The sequence below is a fragment of the Nicotiana attenuata genome, chromosome 8 (genome assembly GCF_001879085.1).
Source record: "Nicotiana attenuata strain UT chromosome 8, NIATTr2, whole genome shotgun sequence".
Taxonomy (NCBI): Eukaryota; Viridiplantae; Streptophyta; class Magnoliopsida; order Solanales; family Solanaceae; genus Nicotiana; species Nicotiana attenuata.
The window spans coordinates 40485961-40504814 of record NC_031996.1 but is presented as its reverse complement, the minus strand read 5'-3'; the positions used below and the strand labels follow the sequence as shown (position 1 = coordinate 40504814).

At 34.9% G+C, this 18854-nt stretch overlaps 1 long non-coding RNA gene across 1 annotated transcript; it reads left to right on the top strand.

The window, feature by feature from the left end:
* On the top strand, positions 367-4147 carry LOC109231313. The gene is made up of 5 exons (XR_002068790.1): positions 367-533; positions 624-678; positions 839-971; positions 1643-1700; positions 3826-4147. It is a non-coding gene; the product is annotated as an uncharacterized LOC109231313 (long non-coding RNA).

Sequence of the window (18854 nt, the reverse complement as noted above, 5' to 3'; positions counted from 1 at the left end):
AAAAACCCAACCAAACCATGTCCGAATGACCTGAAATTTCGCACACACATCCCAAATCACATAACGGAGCTACCCTTATATAAAAATTTCGCCTACCCACCGAAAATCGCCAAAATATCAACTTCGCCAATTCAAGCCTAAATCTAATCCGGACCTCCAAAACCCATTCCGATCACACTCCTAAGTCATAAATCACCTCCCGAAGCTAGTCGAACCATCGGAACTCACATCCGAGCCCTCTAACACATGAGTCAATATCCGGTTGATTTTTCCAACTTAAGCCTTCCTAAAAGAGACTAAGTGTCTCAAACTTCACCAAAACCAGTTCGAATCCAACCCGACCAACCCGATACCTCAAAACACAAATAAACAAGGCATAAAGAAGCAGAAATAGGGGAAATGGAGCGGAACTCATGACGATTGGCCGGGTCGTCACATTTTTCCAAGATCCCTTTTCCCTCTTTTCTTCTTTTAGGTTTTCGTCATGATTTTTAATTTTGCAACCTACTGGCTGGTGTGTGTTAAATCGGATGGTAAAATTGCATTTTTAAGCTCTAACTTGCTGAGTTTTTGAATTTCGTGATTTCCTGGGTGCTTCACGTACTTCGATTTTGAAATTTTAGGGCTTTGTGTGCTGCGATGCTCAACAATTCTTAATTTTATCACCCAGATAGTAAGGTATATATGTCGTGATGCTCTGTCGATCTTCTTTATCTTTTTGTTTTCTGGATCAACTCTCATTGCTGTTATGTAATTCTTTTTCTTTTTAGATGGTGTATATCTCTTTTTTTTTATAAAGTCCAATATTTTATTGACTCTCTTGAAAACGGGTTTGCAGGTAAGCTAAATTGGAGAAGGAGTTAACAGATGTAGAAGCGAAAAGGAGCAGAGAAAGGAAGACATACGCATATGTAATCCATATATGTAGTTCAGCAAAATCTACCTTTTCAGAAAGTTTCCACAAATTCAAGGTAATCAGGTGTAGAATTTGGGTTTGAAAATTGCCTAATACTATATTTATGATTTGTGAATGATGTCTTCTACTAATTAAAGTAGAGCATAATTGCCCCAATTTTTGCAACAGAAATATTTGACTATTAGATATTTTGCAATAACAGTACTTTCATTGCTTCGTAAATTACTATGTTATTTCCTTCTGAAGAACTCGGATTTGAGTTGATTTTTGTTTCAAAAGTAGAATTGGCAAGTCAAAAAATTGTGGTATTTGTGTAAGACAAATATAATACTTTGTGATGATTATTAATTGATATTTTTTAGTAGGTAAACTGTCAATTTTAAAACTATCCACTAAGGGAACTTTTGTTGACCGACTCTATTATTTGAGTACATATATCTAAGATGAAACTGTTTTTTTTTTCTTCGTTTAAGCACTTGACCTGATACTGGGGAAAAAAATTTACACGCATTGACTCTTGGTATGGATTTTTCATAATGTGTGTCTAAAGCAATAGTGAAAATAAAGAAATTATTGCAAGTATTTTGCTTCTAGCTTTATCTTTAGAGCAATGTATTCCAAATCTTAGGCCAATTTTATGTCTATATTTAGTATGTATTGAATCAACAATCAGGTTTCTTTTTTGTGTTCAAACAAAAATTTGCTCAACTTTGTCTTACTTTGCAGGTGGCATTTTCTATGATGACGTCCACACTCTAGAGGAGATATATTGTCTATGTGAAAGGTAAACAAATCCAGATCAATATTTAGTCAATTAAAATATAATTTTAGGAACTACCGTTGTTGACAAACTAATTAGATACACTCTTAATTTTTCTGCTAAGGCTGCCTTATTTTACATTTTCATTCAATGGGCAAAGTGTTGGGCAACTAGGTATGATGTTTCTACTGTATCATAAAAGAACTTTATTAGTGTTAAGTGTTAACTATGCTTAAGGTAATGTGAAATTTAATGTGAACAGAAATCTAAGTTCTTCTTTCATATTATAGACTTAAAGCCGAAATTTAATCATCAAATGTATAAAATTTAATAAAAAAAGACCATAAAATTCTTAATTTTTTGGCAGTTGTCCTAATGACTTGGAGTTTGGTGCTTTTAATTGGTTGTTCTTCAAGTGCATTTTTCATGGCAGGAAGAGATAGGTATAGTTAGAGTTTTAATTTAAAAAATAATATTATAAGATTGGTAGGGAGAATAAAAACAAGTGAAAACTTACAAAGTTTGTAGGTTCTTGAATTGGCTCAAACCAGATATTTGCCTCTAAGTTCGTTGCTCCACAACCATCTTTAAATTGAGAAACTTTGAATTAGTATGATAATCCATTGATAGAGAACATTGATCTTTTTGAATATTGCCATCTCATTTGTGGTGTAGACTACTTTAACCCCCACAGTTTAAGCTTAGAAGTGCTGCAGTTTTTATGCAGATATAAGATAGATGATAATAATATTTGGATATACGTCGTTATAAGAATGAAACAATTGCGTCTTTTTTTAGTTTACTATGCTATAGAATCTTTTTAGATTGTCTTTAGATATCAGCCGAGGAGGTAGGTAGTTATGCAAAGTGATTAAATAACTAGAAGTGAATGATATATAAAAATGATGTTAAATGAGAATTGATTTGGTCTTTTAGACATATTGCCTCAATAGTGTTGAAAAATAGATAAATTAACATGAATGCACTTATAAGAATTTAGAAGCTCAGATTAATCAGAATGAACTTAGGAGCTCATACAACATTAGCACAAAAGGAAGGGTGTGTGCTGCATATCTCCTTCAAATATAGATTGTAACGATTTAAATATGTTCTCCCAGTAGCATGTTTGTGGTTCTTCTTTACTTCACACTGTTGGCTTGTTTTTGGAGAGAAGCATAGAATGCTTTCAAGGTGGTAGAACATCGGTTTGATCTTTCCTTGATTTTTCCCCCGTACTTTGGTGCAAAAAATGAAAAAAAATATAAATAGTATGGATTAGATGCTAGATTCCATTAGCTTTATCAATAGCTATAACCAAAGTGTGCTTTTGTTTATTTACATCACACTGAAGATTTTGGTTGAAGGATAGAGGTGAATTCTACTGGTCTATGTTGGAATGGAGGCTAGAACTAATCACACATTCTATTATGCGCTTCATATCATAATGAATAGTGATGAGATAACGGGAGTAAGAATCAATAACTTGTTATATGATGATGTAATTCATGTAACAGAATATACAAAACAGATAAAACTACAGTAAATACTATTGGATAGGTTTTTTACTTGGTACCACAAAACTACATTCTCTGTATAACTAAATTTGGAAAGGATAGGATGAGCTGGCTGGATCCTTTATTTTTTTTCCTACATAAGACTACATCTGCAATTAGCACATGGAGCTATTTGACCAATGAGGGAGATTTGCAGTACTATCAATACAGAAAGAGGGAAAAAGAAGAACGAAATGGCACTTGTGCACTATTAGACATGACGTAAACTGGGTAAATCGTACTATTGCAACTGGGACAAATCCACGGGTAATATATCTTTGTGGCTTCTTTTTATTATTCACTTCATGGCTGCATTATACATAGTTTTGCCTAGATATTCTCTGTATTGCAGCAAGCCATAAAATTGACTATTGTCTGCTTGCTGAAACATATATTTTGCATTAGCATGTGTGATCTTTTTGTATTCAATATCCCTTGCTTGTAATGTAAGATCATGTAAACTCTTATGCTTTATTCTATAACAAAATATTCCCTTTTTATTCTTTAGAACAAGCGTCTTACTTGATAACTTATCGACATACTTCTTTCAAATACAGATATACCTTTAGCTATTGATACTCTATTGTTGCTTGTAGGATGCTCTTGTATCAACCTGCATCTCACAGTTAGAAGGTTGCGTTGTGCAAGTGGCAATAGAAGTCGAGGAACGTGGCTGTCAGCCATTACAAGCAGATAGTCTTTCAACATTCTTGGAAGTTTGCCTCAGTTGCTTTAATCTCTTTAGAGTTGGAACCATCCATGAGTGAATATTTTGTTCCAAAATGTATGTAAATAGTATCTAGCAATTAGTTTGTGATGTTTATGTCTGATTTGATTAAAACTTACATGTGTTAACTTTTATGTATGCAATTTCATACTTGAACAAAGTTTATATAATAATAATTTTAATTTTTATAATATTGGGCCCGTGCTGGCACGTGCTAGCCTTACCTAGTATATATATATTACTTACCTAGAAGCAGCTCGAGGTCGTCATGTGTGCTTCCCGCTAAAGGGTATTCTGGTCATTTCAGGTTTAGTCTTTAATTTCTCTTAGAACACCTGTAGGCACCCTAACACTGACAGCAGCAAAGTAGCCGCCTAGATTAAGATCGGCACTTGGGTTTCTTTGTTGCTCAACGCGTGGAGTTCCATTTTTTACATTTGTAATCTCTGCTCTCTCGCTGTTGTTGTTCTTTTTGTTGTTGTTAATTGCACTTCAATGAATTTTCCTTGCTAGACTGTTATTTTCTGGTGTGTACGCTGGTCCTCATCTTGTGCTTCTTTCATCTTTGAAGGCATGTTAGAAATTTGCGTTTCTTGAAGAATTAGGCTTCTGTGTATAGAAATTTAACATGCCAAGGCTTTTGTTCTCTAAGTGTTTGAGAAAATTCTTCAATGAATTGTGCTTCCGGGGTGAGTTTAGTTCATACTAATTCGATTCCATATTTTCCTTTTGTTTTTCTGCTACGTTTGATTTATGCAACAATGAAGTTTTATACTTTAAAACCTCACAACATAATGATAATTCTACTTTTAAAAAGATTTGTGCTTTTGTCGATAAAATTTTAGAATAAAAAGGGTTCGGCTGCATGTTTTAAACAATTTACTTGTAGTTCAGCAGATGCTCTAATAAAATACATCTTTTCCTTTAAGAACTTGCAGAATTACAGAAACTTGGCCAAATAATTTAACATGCTAATTCTAAAGTCATTTATACCTATTTGACACTTTCTGCTTCAGTAATTGTTACTGTAGACGGTTTAGGTGCACTATTTGATGGAGAATTTGTGATTTTTGTAGCAAAAGTACTCAAGTAAGAACTCTAAGAGGCAACAGCTGAAAGAACGATGATTTTGGTCAATTCGATGATTTCCTCTGCAGAAAACTACTTGGTTCTTTTAAAAGAAATTAAAAGTTTGATTCTTTTTTAGTGAAGAACATAGCTTTTTAACTTGGTTGTTCGTGAAATAAGAAAGCCTGTGAAAAAATGAATTATGTTTTCTTTGATGTCTAGAGTTATTAGTTAGCCCTGCCCTGCTATTATATCCTTAGCCTAAAAATTGCTGAGTAAGCGCCATGACCTGCAGAGCCTTCTCATTGTTTTCATCTGCGTTACTCTGCTCTATCGTATTTTCCCCCTTTTCGATTTCTCTCAATGTTCTCCTGTTGGCCTCTGCAAATAGTTTATCCATATTTTTTCTATTTGAATCTCCTGCGAGCTCTCTAATTTAGTTAGTTGTTTGTGCAATTTTCTTTATTTTTTGCACTTCTTCTATTGCTAAACCAAATTTTGGTTGGTGAATGTTCGCTTTCTTCTGTTTTGCATTATTCTTTCTAGACTTTTTACATACGTGTCAGTAATTATTCCTGATTTGCTCATTTATTATGATTTTTTTATGAAATTTGTCTTCTGCTACTAATTAATCAGTTTAGGATTGAACGGTCTTATAAAAAAAAATTAGTATGAAAGTTCGTTCAAAGATTGGGACTCTTGATTTACGCTTTTTTTTTTCCTGCAGATTAACCTATCTAAAGATGCATTCTGAAATTGGAGATGAACAACAAGAGAGGGAGGATGGGCTGATCTGTGGTTACTGCCAATATACGCATGGTATGATTGCTTTACCAGCTTGAGTTTCAATCTCTCTATTTTTTCCTGTTTCATAATGTGATTATTAATAATAATAATAATCATTGAAACAGACTATGCACCCAAAGAGATGATATGCCTGACTCATCTTTTTTAGAGTAAGTCCATAATTTTTATTTCAGATACCCCGTTAGGAGATTGTGCTTTTTGACACTCAAAATTGTAATTAGCTGCTCCGAATGCTTATTTGCCTGGGAAATTTTTTTATAAATCAATTTGTGTTTCGCTTGTGCAGATACGTTGTACACTAGATTACTGTAGATAGGTTAAACTATAATATTTGTTTTTCACATTTTATGCATTTTTGTTTTTCATTGTGGAGATACTTCATTTTTAGAAAATTCTATTTATTAATCGAGAAAACAGAGATTCCTTCCGATTTTCTGACAGTAGAGTTTAACATTGCTTTAGATGTAGGAGGATAATTTTAATATTTCAAGTAGTCCAAAGATACCGTAAATTGCCTTTGTTCTGTCTTTGTTATTTTATGTTTTGTTTGTTTTTTGAGTGTATTTATCCTTTAGTTTTCAACATATCACCATTTTGTGTTTTATCTTCCCTATTCGACTTGTCTATTGTTTTATTATGTGTGTTTGTAGCGCGTGAAAGACTTTGTCCTCAAATATTATACCTATTACAAATTTAACTCAAAATAGTCTATATGTTTTATTATGTGTGTGAGCACGTGATTTTTGCCCTAAGCAAACTATTTCCAAAAGTCTCAAATAATTGATTTCTCTATTATTTTACAATTTTTGTGAATTTTTTGCTACATTTTTGTGTTAATTGGTTGCATTTTATTCATATGAAAATACAAATAGGCATTTGCATTTAGGGATTTAATGTCACAATTTTAGTATTAGTTAGTTTTAGAACAAAGTTAAAGAAAATTGCAAAAAATAGTTCTTTACACGTTTAATTGTTAATTGTTGCATTTATCTTTAAATAGAATTTTAAATAATTTTAGGAGTTAAATAGATTAATTAGGTCTTTGTTTTGTTTTAACATTTTATAAAATCAGAAAAAATAATAAGTAAATACAAAAGGCTAACAAAAGAAAAGAGTAAAAATAAAATAAAAGAATGGTCTTGATGAAAGACCAAATTTTGGGCCAAAATTCAATTTTAAGCCCAAAAGTCATTCAAAACCGGACCAAACCACTGGCCCAAACGCCCTGCCTGGTCCAATTGCCCCATACTCAAAACGACGTCGTTTTGACGTCGTTTAATCATGACCGTCCATCCCCTCAAATCCAACGGCCTGGATTGATCCTTCAATTCAGATAAAAGTGTCCGACATTATACCCAAAACCCTAAAACATCCCTCACCCTCCTCGTACTCCCTGTAACGCCGGCGTTACCCCACCGTCCTCCTCCCATCTCCGCCGGCCGGAAATCGTCGCCGGCGGCGGCGATGCTCCAATGGACCCAAAAATTACACCATTGAATCCCCGTCCCCTCCTCTTTCCAAATACCTAAATCCCATCCCTCAAATCCTAGCCGATCTTCTCAAATCTTAGATCGAAATCTCCGGTAAAAACCCTAAATCATCCAAACTCATCCAAATTCACACCCTACCCTCCTCCGACCTCTATCATCCCTAAATCCTCATTGGTTTCTCTCAAATGTTAGCGGAACTGTTCGAATCTAAATCATGGCGATGGCAGAATTCTAGGAATTTGGGTTTGCTCATTTTTTTTTGGATTCCCTGAGTTCTGCGTTGGATTCAAGTCACGAAATAACGTGTTCATTTGTTCTTTGGTAAGAACAAACGATTACGTTATTCCGAGGCTCGAATCGTTTTTTCTCCAGCTTCCAGTTCGGGCTCCATAGGTAATTTCTTCTGGTTCATTCACCTTTGTTATCGATTGTTATCTCTTCTCGATTAAGTTAATTTAGGATTTGCCCGCATTCTTCATTTTGTCTGTTAATTGGCCTTGTGTTCNNACGGAGTGGGTCCCCTAGGTAGCTAGAAGCATAAATTGAATTAATAAATAATGTAGAGTAATAGCAAAAATTATATATTCGCAAACTTGTGCACATATGGCTCTATCTTTTGCTGTTAATATTGTCCGGATGCCTAATCTTGAATTTAAATCCTACCGTATAGTATACATAACATGTCTTAAACCCATTTATCGCATTTGATTTCAAAATCCAATAGTTTTTTTTTTTTTTAACATAACACACGGATATTATATATATATATATATAAAGCAAAATTACATAGATATGGCAGATGCTTTTAGGGCTTACCCATAGTTGCCAAATAGTTACAAACATTGTTAGACAAAGTTCTAATGCCATTACAAACTCCATGCTTGTCCTTGGTAACTTCATGCTCAACAAAAAGGGGTGGACGTGCATGGTAAAAACACTTAGACGTTGATATATTTTTGGTGGCTTGCTTGGCTAGTACATGGGCCACCATATTTCCTTCTCTAAAATTATGCTTCAGAATTGGGATCTTCAATTGGTGCATTAGCCATCTGCATTCACAAACAATATTAGAGTAGTTAGAGTTATTCTCGTAAATGAGTTTAATGACATATGTGGAATCAGTTTCAATTTCCAGCATCGTGAAGTTCATGTCTCTTGCTATTTTTAACCCTTCTAGTATGGCTTGTAGCTCTGCATGGAGGGGAGAACTTGCTTGGCATGATTTGTGATAGCCTACAATCCAATCACCTTTGTTATTTCGAAAAGCTCCTCCAATTCCTGCCCTACTACTCTTATTACAGAAAGCACCATCGCAGTTTAATTTAATAACTCCTTTGTTAGGCTTTATCCAAGTAGTTTTCTCCACAAAAGGATTTCTTTCAGTGAAGAAGTTAAATTCCCAAGATGCATGTATAACCTTTTTTATGTCTAGGTAGTTATTCAAGTTATTGTTGTTCTTGTTTTTCCATAGATCTCATATACAATAGGGGAATATAGTAGTCCATTTCCTGGGAGAGATGCAGTTATTAATGAAGATATCTCTTAAATTAGTTAGCCAGTCTTTGCGTTTCCCAATATCCAAAGGTGGCAAGCCCATATTTTCCCAGAAATGCTTTGAGATAGAACAACTAACAAAGATGTGTTGAATGTCCTCGATTTCGGCTCTACAGATTGTACAATTGGGATCAATGTTGATACCTATTTTAGCTAGGTAAGCCCGACAAGGAATACGGTTGTGCATGCATTGCCATAGAAAGAACTTTATTTTAATCGGGCATTGGAGGTCCCAAATCCAGTTAAAAGGTCTTGAGTTAGAGTCATACTCATGGATTAGTTTATAGCAAGACTTAGTTGAAAAAATACCTGATGAGTTGGGATGCCAACTTATTTTGTCAGAAGTTGAACCCTTGCCAGGGACAGGGGTAATGTGTATGTTGTTGAGAATATTATCGGGTAGTTCAAAGGAGATGACCTTACTATTCCATTCTTTTTTATGAATGAGGTTTTTGATAGAAAGTGTAAGTTCACTTTTATTAAGGGGACCCTCAATTGAGCATCTTAGGGGTTTAGAATTGTAAATCCAATTGTCATTCCAAATGTTAATATTAGAGTTGATACAAGGGTGCCATAGGATCCCCTTATTGCAGATTTTCCAACCTTGCAAGATGGCTTTCCAGATGAAAGAGGTATTATTGAAGGTTTTCCTAGTGCCATATTTGGCACGAATTATTTGTCCCCAGGGGGATGAAGTATTTTTTAGGAGTCTCCAAACAAGACTAGAAAGAAGGGCTAGATTTTTAGATTTTGCTTGATGAATACCTAGACCTTCCTCTGTTTTAAATTAGTAATAACTTGTCAATTGATTAGGTGGAGCTTTTTAGCGGAGTTAGTGGAACCCCAGATAAAGTCCCTTTGGACTTTGTCAATCTTTTTTAGAATTTTAGGAGGGAGAAGGGTGTATTGCATGGAGTGTGTTGGGATAGCTCCCAAAGTGCTTGAAGCCAAAGTAGTTCTTCATGCCATGTTTAAGAAGGAACATTTCCAATGTGACAATTTGGATTGCATTTTGTCTATGATAAACTGGAAAAATCATTAGTTCTCGGAGAGTGGCTAAGAATTGGGAAACCTAGATAATTGCCAAACTCCTTAGTGGATTTGATACAAAAGAGGTTTGTTAAGAAATTTTTTAAGTCTTGGGGACAGTAGTTTGGCAGCAGAATTTTTGACTTAGTTTTGTTAATGGCAAGTCCAGACTCAGTGCAAAAAAAGTCTAAGCATGATTTGATACAGATGCTACTTTTTTTATTAGCTTTTCCCACTAAGGTAATATCATCCGCAAAGAAGATGTGGGAGAATTTTGGATCTTTATGCTTAAAATAGATAGGGTCCCATTGTAACGTATCTACTTGATAATTAATTAGTCGAGATAATAGTTCAAGGCAAAGAATGAATATATAACGGGATAGTGGGTCACCTTGACGAATTCCTCGACTTGGTTGAAAGAAGCTAGTTCTCACACCATTTACTATGATACTCATAGAGCTTGTACATATGCAATACATTATTAGACGGGATAGTTTAGGGGGAAATTTAAAAAACCTGAGGGTTCTATAAACAAAGGACCACTCCAACCGGTCGAAAGCTTTCTCTAAGTCTAAGTTAATGATCATATCAAAATTTGATTTCTTATTTTTGTGGAGATTATTCATAATCTCCTGAATTATAATAGCATTGTCACAAGCCCTCCTATTTTTAATGAAGCTAGCTTGCATTGGACTAATAAGAGAAGGGAGATAGGGTTTTATCCTATTAGCAAAGTGATTATTTTATAGGAGGTATTGCAAAGGCCAATTGGTAGGAAATTCTTGAGATTATTCGCATTGGGAAATTTAGGTATTAGACAAACGAAGGTATCATTGAATCCATTAGGAAGGGATTGAGATTCAAAAACTTTGTGACAGTAGCTAGTAATGGAGGGGCCAATAGTATGCCAATATTTTTGGTAAAAAAAGGATGAATGCCATCCGGACCCGGAGCCTTAAACAGTTTAAAGGAGAATAGGGCATTTGTGATTTCAGAATTATTTAGAGGATTATCAAGGCTGCTTAGGTCAACTTTTTTAAGGAGGGAGGCATCACCAAGATTGATGTTATTAGGGGAGGAGATTTTTGATGTCGTAAAAGCATTTTTAAAGAAAGTAAGTGCATGGTCTAGAATTAAATTGGGATCCAATATCCTATCACCATTATTATTAGTAAAGTACATAATAGCATTACGACACTTACGATTTGAGGCCATGATATGGAAGAACTTGGTGTTAGCCTCGCCCTCGTTAAGCCAGTTTATTCTAGATCGAAGTTTCCAGAAATCATGCTCCATAGTAAGAATGGAGTTATATTCATGTTGTAGATTGGATTCCAGATCTTGTAAGAAATGGCTCTTATGATAATTAGGAGAGGATTGGATGCCACTTAGCCTAGCACGAATACTTTTTTCTTTTTGAAAATGTCCCCAAAGGTCTCATTTTTCCAACTAACAACTTCTTTTCTAAAGGTGTTTTGAGCATTAATAAGGTTATCACTAATCCAACAGTGTTTAACTAAATTAATGAAGTCTGGGTGCCTACACCAAATTGTTTCCAGGCGAAAGGGTTTATTAAAGTGGTTCACATTTTTTGGACAAAGGGTTAGTAACAAGGGGTTGTGATCCGAGTGTGTTTTAGGGAGGTGGATTGCCATAGCCTTGGGGTATAATGAAAGCCAATCTTCATTGACAAATATTCTGTCTAACCTTTCCAATATTAAGCCTTTGGATTTTTTTCTTAGATTGGACCAAGTATACTTAGGACCTTTATAACCTAGGTCTAATAATCGACACTTGTTAATACTATCCCAAATAGTGTTGCTTCGTCTACGATTGATAGGATTACCCCAAAGTTTGTCATTAGAACTAAGTACATCATTAAAATCTCCTCCTAACAACCAAGCTCCTTTGTAATTAGCACTAATATTTTCTATGTTTTTCCATAAAACATTTCTTTTCTCTGCTTTTGTACTAGCGTAAATGGAAGAAAACAACCAAGTGGAATGAGAAGGAATTACCTCGATCAATGCATGTATTTCTTGATTCCTCCTAACAAAGTTGTGCACCTTAACAAGACTAGCGTCCCATAGAATAACCATACCTCCAGATTGGCCATCACTTGGTACCTCGATCATTTCGGAGAAGGCAAAGTCTCTTAGGAGAGAAATGTGGCTTTCCATTCTTGTTTCTAGCAAAGTAACCATGCACGGCCTATGGGTGTCTATCATTTCTCTGAAGTTAACCCTACAATTTTCATTGTTTCCCCACAGATGTTCCATATAATAATGTTTGTAGGTCTAAACATCATTGCATGGTTGTTGGTTGGACCATTGTCCATTTGAGTTTGAAGCACTGGGTTCCTCCTTAAATTGGGGACTAGGATCATTGCATGATTCCCTGCTGTGGGATCCTGGAGGGGCCCCACATCCATTGAGCACTTGTATAGTGCTGGGGGCAGCTGAGCACATATCTCATCTCTAGGAGGTCCCTGAAGAGAAAGACTTTTACCTCGTTGAGGCTTGAAAATTCTAGGACTGGATCGGAACCTAGTAGGTTTATCTCCTCTTCCTCTTCCATTAGGACATTTTTTGGTTTTGGAGCATTAAGAGGGACTTGGACTGCTGGAACTAGGTTTGCTACTGGTGGTGGGACAACCTGTGGCATTTGGAGTGGTACATTTGGTGGATTTTCCGGTTGGACTGGGTTTGCATGGGGAGGAGCTTGCATGTTGGGGGTGGCCTGTGATTGGGGGTTGTTCAATGGTAGGGACCATGGCATGAAGATGGGGTTCATGTTTGAGATTTCTCCCGGGGGAAAGAAGGGTAGTTCCAGTTGGGAGGAGTGATTTTGGATAGGGTTGAAGTGGGGTGGCAAGCTGCATTGGTGCCTTATGGCTTGGACTTGATCCAAGTTCATCGATGGTGCAAGAGGATGAAGGATGTTGTTCATCCATACATGGTTTAGGTAATTGTTCATTGCCATGTGCATTCCTTCCGACACTAATTGGGCTAGAAAGTGAGAGTTTTGGAGCACAATCACTGTTTCTTGGCCGTCCAGAATCATGTTGAATGTTATAGCATGGCCCATTAGAGCTTGTTCCACCCAAGAGAGTGGTTGATGATCTTGGGGTAGTGGGGGTTGGATGAAGAATACTTGATTGTTTGTTTGAGGGTTTGGAGGAATTAGAGGGTTCGACATGTTTATGGCTTGTGTCTCACTATTTGGACTAGTCGAAACCTTCTTCTTTGGGAGATTGGGATCCTTGGCATCTTTGGAGGGTGTTTGGTCGTTTATATTATGAGTAAGTGGTGTATTTCCCTCCACTGTTTTTGAGTTCACCAATGGAGTAGAGTTAGTAATTATAGTAGAGTCTATATGCATATCTTTGATATTTCTTGATGGAGTGGTATTTGTAAGATTTTGTTCAGATTTGAAGGGAGGACGTGGTTGATAGGTTTGGCCATTTGTGAAAAATCTATTGTTTGCATGGACACGTGTAAGCTTGTGTGAAGATGAAGGTTATTTGCCATGTAGTTTGAATTAATTCTTTTAGGGGAGATTAGGGGTTCGTTTAGGGGGTGCCGTGTGATGGGGGGGGGGGTTGTTTAGAACCGTGATGGGGTTATTTAGGTCTTCATTACCCTTAGATAGGAAATGATTATCATGCATGTCTTTTAATTGGCCCTCTTCTGTAGTTGCCATTTGGACGTCCATTTCGTGGACTCCTTCCACATCATCCACCATGCAACTTGAATTATAATTAATAGAATTATTATTAATATTATTATAATTAAAACTGTTCAACTTAGGCGGAGGAACCAATGCTTCAAACATATTGCCAGTGGCAATGTATTTTTAGCGGATTGATTTTTCTTACTAATTTTAGGGTGTGTAGTAGGAATGGCATTACCATTATCAATAAATTTTCCTGTTGAATTCTCATTAAATAAGAGAGTTTGAGACATACCTGGAGACAGTGTGATTGGGTGTTGCAACTTACCAGAAGTGGAGGGAATCACCTTTAAATTTTGATTGGGTTTCTTCTTCTTGGGGAACACAACCGTTTTCCAATTACCGTCTTTTGTCTGGAGAGTGGAGCCTTCCATTTTGTCTTGAGGATCGCCCAATTTGCCAGGGCTTCTTGGGTAGCTGTAGTGGAACACTAAGATAATATGTAGTGACAATTGGCCATAGAGTGGCCTAGTCTGCCACATTTTTTGCATAAAAAATTTGCACCTTCATAATGGATTTCTTGTTTATGATGTCCAATGAAGACATAGGGGGTGACAGGCACATCAAGAGGGATTTCAATACAAAGCCTAGCATACCTTCCTCTCTAAGTGTGGATGAAGTACAAACATCAATTTTTAGTAATCTACCGATTTTATTACCAACTTTTATTAAAATGAGACCATCATAGAACTCAGTAGGTAATTGAGGAAGATGGATCCAAATAGCTGTGTTTGCAATTTTAGCTTCCAAAGCAATGAAATTTGGAACCCATTTTTGGACTGAAAGAAAGTGACCAAAAATAAACCAAGTGCCATTATGAAGAGCTTTTAGCATACTCTCCTCATTATTGAACTTGGTAATGTAGAATTCCGATCCTAGATCAATCAAAGGAAATTTTCTTTAATCTTCCACAATTCTTGAATTTTTCTTTTAAGAATGTGGTGTTGAGTCTTTTTTCCTTGAAGCTTGATTATGGTAGAGAATCTCCATGTGTGACGACCCAAAGGGTCATCACCTGTTTTTAATTGAATTCTATGACTCCGAGGCCTTGAAAACCTCGTCTCGATTTGCGTGCACAGTCCGGGCGCGTAGCCGGAAAGCTTAAATATGAATTTCTGTGAAAAATACTAACTTTTGATGTTAAAATGAATAAATTTGACCTTGGTCAATGTTTTTTTGTAAACGGAGCCGGACCGGTGATTTGACGGTCCCGGAGGGTCCGTAGGAAAATATGGGACTTGGGCGTATGCCCGGAATCGAATNAAAGGAATTTCTTTAATCTTCCACAATTCTTGAATTTTTCTTTAAGATGTGGTGTTGAGTCTTTTTTCCTTGAAGCTTGATTATGTTAGAGAATCTCCATGGGTGGTAGATTCTTTTTAGATCTTCTGGAGATAGTTGGATCCCTTGGTTTTGATCATCCGTAGGGTTATTTGCATGGGAAGTATTAACTTCATTATGAAGCTCTTGGATTCCATCTGGATTTGGATCAATGATCATATGGAGGAAAAAGAACACATTACAGTTTATAAGCTCTCTGAATACTTTATTGCATTAGGTTTGACAGTTCGTAGCTAACAAGACTAATTTATTTGAATTTGTGTGCTTTATTAATTTGAGTTCTGCAGATGATGCACTATTGATTAAACCTGTTGAATAAATGGACACCTCTCTGAATTTAGTGGTATTTTTTGGTACTCCTACCAATCTGAATGTTTAGATGAAAGCTTTAGTTCATTTTGCAATTTTAATCTAAACAATAGAACTCAAAACCAGATGACACACTCCTCCTTCCTTTTATTTAGGTATTGTTCTTTTACAAGTGCTTAATAGTAGAATCATTCAGGTATTTATATTATTGATAATAGAATTATTTCCTGCAGATGCCTTCTAACAATCAATAAAAACTCAAAAACTAGCAACTACGAGCCTCTTCCTCAACCCCCACATACACCAAGAACACATAGTACAAGAGCAATGTAAATATGCAATAAATTAAGTGAAATAAAGAGAAAGGGGAATACCAAGATCTGTTTTAGAGTCGAGATAAGAAGGTTGTTTATCAGGGGACTGAACATTTGCAGTTTTGAGTTTAATCTGTAAACAGCTCAATTTTTAATCAGCTTACATAGACAAATATGACACTCACAGTCTATGTAAACTCAAACCCACAAAAGAATCAAAATGGGGTGCTGAAAAATCGATGAAAGACTAAAACTTTTGTTGAACTAAGTAGTGGATAATAGATGGAACAATAGATAGGTAACTTAGGAGGACCTGTGTTCCCTTTTTGCTTCTAAATTATCAACATGATCCACAAGTGCTTCGGTTAGAAACTGATCCGTAAAATTACGTCTCTTAATTATTTAATGGCCAGATTTATTTCAGTGTTGTTGAAGTTTATTTGACATAATAGTTTATCATCTTTGTTAATAATACTTCTACTTGATGCCATCTTACACATGTACGCATCAGCAGGTGCTACTGGAAAGCTATACGTTTTGGGGTAACATATGAATTGGAAATAGAAGGATTAGAAAAAGAAACATTTTTGTAGTAGCTCTATAGTCTTCTATTCCTCTGTTGAGTAACATTTTTATAGCAGATATGTATCTTCTATTTCTCTTCTAGCCACAACTTATTCCTTACTGATAACAGCATAGCTTTGTTGACGTTGGGCCTGGGCTATCCCTCCACTAGTATATATATATATATATATATATATATATATATATATATATTAAAGGCTGTTGTTATTTGTTAGTACTTTTCTTCCAAGAACAAGAACGATGACATTACTTTAAAAAATTCAGATAATGTTTTCTTATTTTGACTTTAACATTTCTTAGAAACTTTTAAATAATAACAACAAATTTAGTTTAATTCTATAAGTGGGTTTGGGGAGCGTAGTGTGTACGTAGACCTTACTCCCACCTGATAAAGATAGAGAGATTAGTTCCGGTAGACCCTCAGCTGAAGACAAAGTGAAAAACTTTTAAGTACAATTTTTTTAATTAAATTAATCTTATGATTTTTTTTAAAAAGAAAACTATTATGGAAAAATTAATATATTTGACTCTAAAAATTAAACACATTAACTCTCTAGTTACTTCAAAACATTGCAAATCTTTGGTTGAGGAAAAGTATATGCTTAGTACTTTCGGGTCTCTTTTGGTTAAATTTCAAAATTAGACCGATTGGTAGAACATGNGTAGCTAATACAACCAAAAAATATTAACTAACATATGATACCAGTATAGTATATAGCTATACTAACAGGGTATACAATTGTATGCAAAGAGTCAAAAAATTTTTAATTCAATTGTTAAACTGAAATAATATCAGTTGTCAATAAAAATTTCAAAAAAATTCTAAAAGGATCTAATTGTAAGAGTATACCGTTACATTATATAGCATACTCTAATATTTTTTTTTTGTATTTTCAATTTGCCCCTCACGCTGGGTAAAAGCTTAAAGCAAATTAAAAGGGAAAAGGCAAGTGAATTTATGGGTAATAAGTATACTATTATAGCATATTGTATACTATTACAGCATACTGTTATAGTATATTGCATATTATTACAGTATACTATAACAATATATTGTATACTATAATAGTATACTGTTGCAGTATAACTATATACTCCTATAGTATAGCTATACTGTAGCGGTATACTGTTAGGTAACCGTGTTGTTCTTCGATTATTACAATATACCGTTGCAGTATATTGTAAACTAAAATAGTATACTGTTGAAGTATAGCTATATACTCCTACAGCATATTGTATACCGTAGCAATATATTATTGGGTAGCTGTGTTCTTCTTCGATTTTCAGCTGAAAATTTCGATCTCAATCACCTCAAATCAGCTCCAAATGCTATCAAATTTCAGTATGAACTTCCAGAAGGTATTATAAGCAATATTTAACAACACCCACTTTGAATCAAACAAGAAATCTTCAAAATAAAAATCTTAAGCCAAGGCAAGAGCAAGAGCTAGGGAAAGAACAATCAAGAAAAAGTTGAGCAGAATTGAAACTAGCCATTTTCGTTAACGGAGCAGAATTGATCCACATAATCTTCGTTAGTTTGAGCGTTGGTAATAAGAAGGTCAAAATCTTACCCCTACCAAAACGTTTGGATTCAAATATTTTTAATTTCAAATTGCCAACAAAAATAAATTGATCAAGAGTTGGAATTAAATCATAATCAAGATATAGTCAAAATCTTTAGCACTTTTAGATGAATTGAAGTGAATCAAAGCACTGTTTCTTCAAAAGTGCTAAAGATTATGTGCTTTGATTCTTCAAAGCACTAATTCTTTTAGATGGATGGAATTGAATCAACACTGATTCTTCAAAAGTGCTTTGATTCAGAAAACGCTGATAGTTTAGATTGATGGAATTGAATCAAAGCACCGATTCTTCAAAAGTACGCACAACATGGAGCACGAGTGAAACCACATGTGGATCAATATGTGCCATCGTCCAAATTCTCGTGTTGAAAGAAGATCTATTTTAATAGAATAAATAAAAAATCGGGTAAATAGTTTGGGCTTCATGGATAGGAGTAGTAAATAGTTTGGGCCTGAGTATTAAAGAGTAAATAGTTTGGAATTAATGGGTGTAAAGTGAGATTTATATATTTATATATTGTGTTTACATCAAAATAAGCGATATAATCAAAATGGTTAGTTACTAATATAATAGCCTGTTTGGCCAAACTTCTAAAATCAACTTATTTTGAGAAGTGCTTTTCTCAAAAGTACTTTAAAAAAAAGTGTTTTTGGTGAGAAGTAGTTTGTGTTTGGCTAATTAATTTGAAAAGCACTTTTGAGCAATAATTAGTGTTTGGCCAAGCTTTTGAAAATTGCTTCTAAGTGTATTTTTCTCAAAAGTGCTTTTAGAAAAGCGCTTTTGGAGAGAAGCTACTTTTTTCTGCTTCTCCAAAACTGCTTTTGCTTTTCCTCAAAAACACTTTTTTTCCTTCCAAAAGCTTGGCCAAACACCTTAATTTTTGACCAAAAATGCTTTTAACAAAAAAAAAGCCCTTTTGGCCCACAAAAAACTTAGCCAAACAGGCTATAAGTAAAAGTAAAAATACATATAAAATAATCAAAGTTAAGTGATAAATGCCTGCATAAAAGGCATAAGGCTTGCTTTTTTTCTTTCGAGTGCGGAAAAATTTTTGTAGTTAAAAACACTTGGCGAAAAAACGA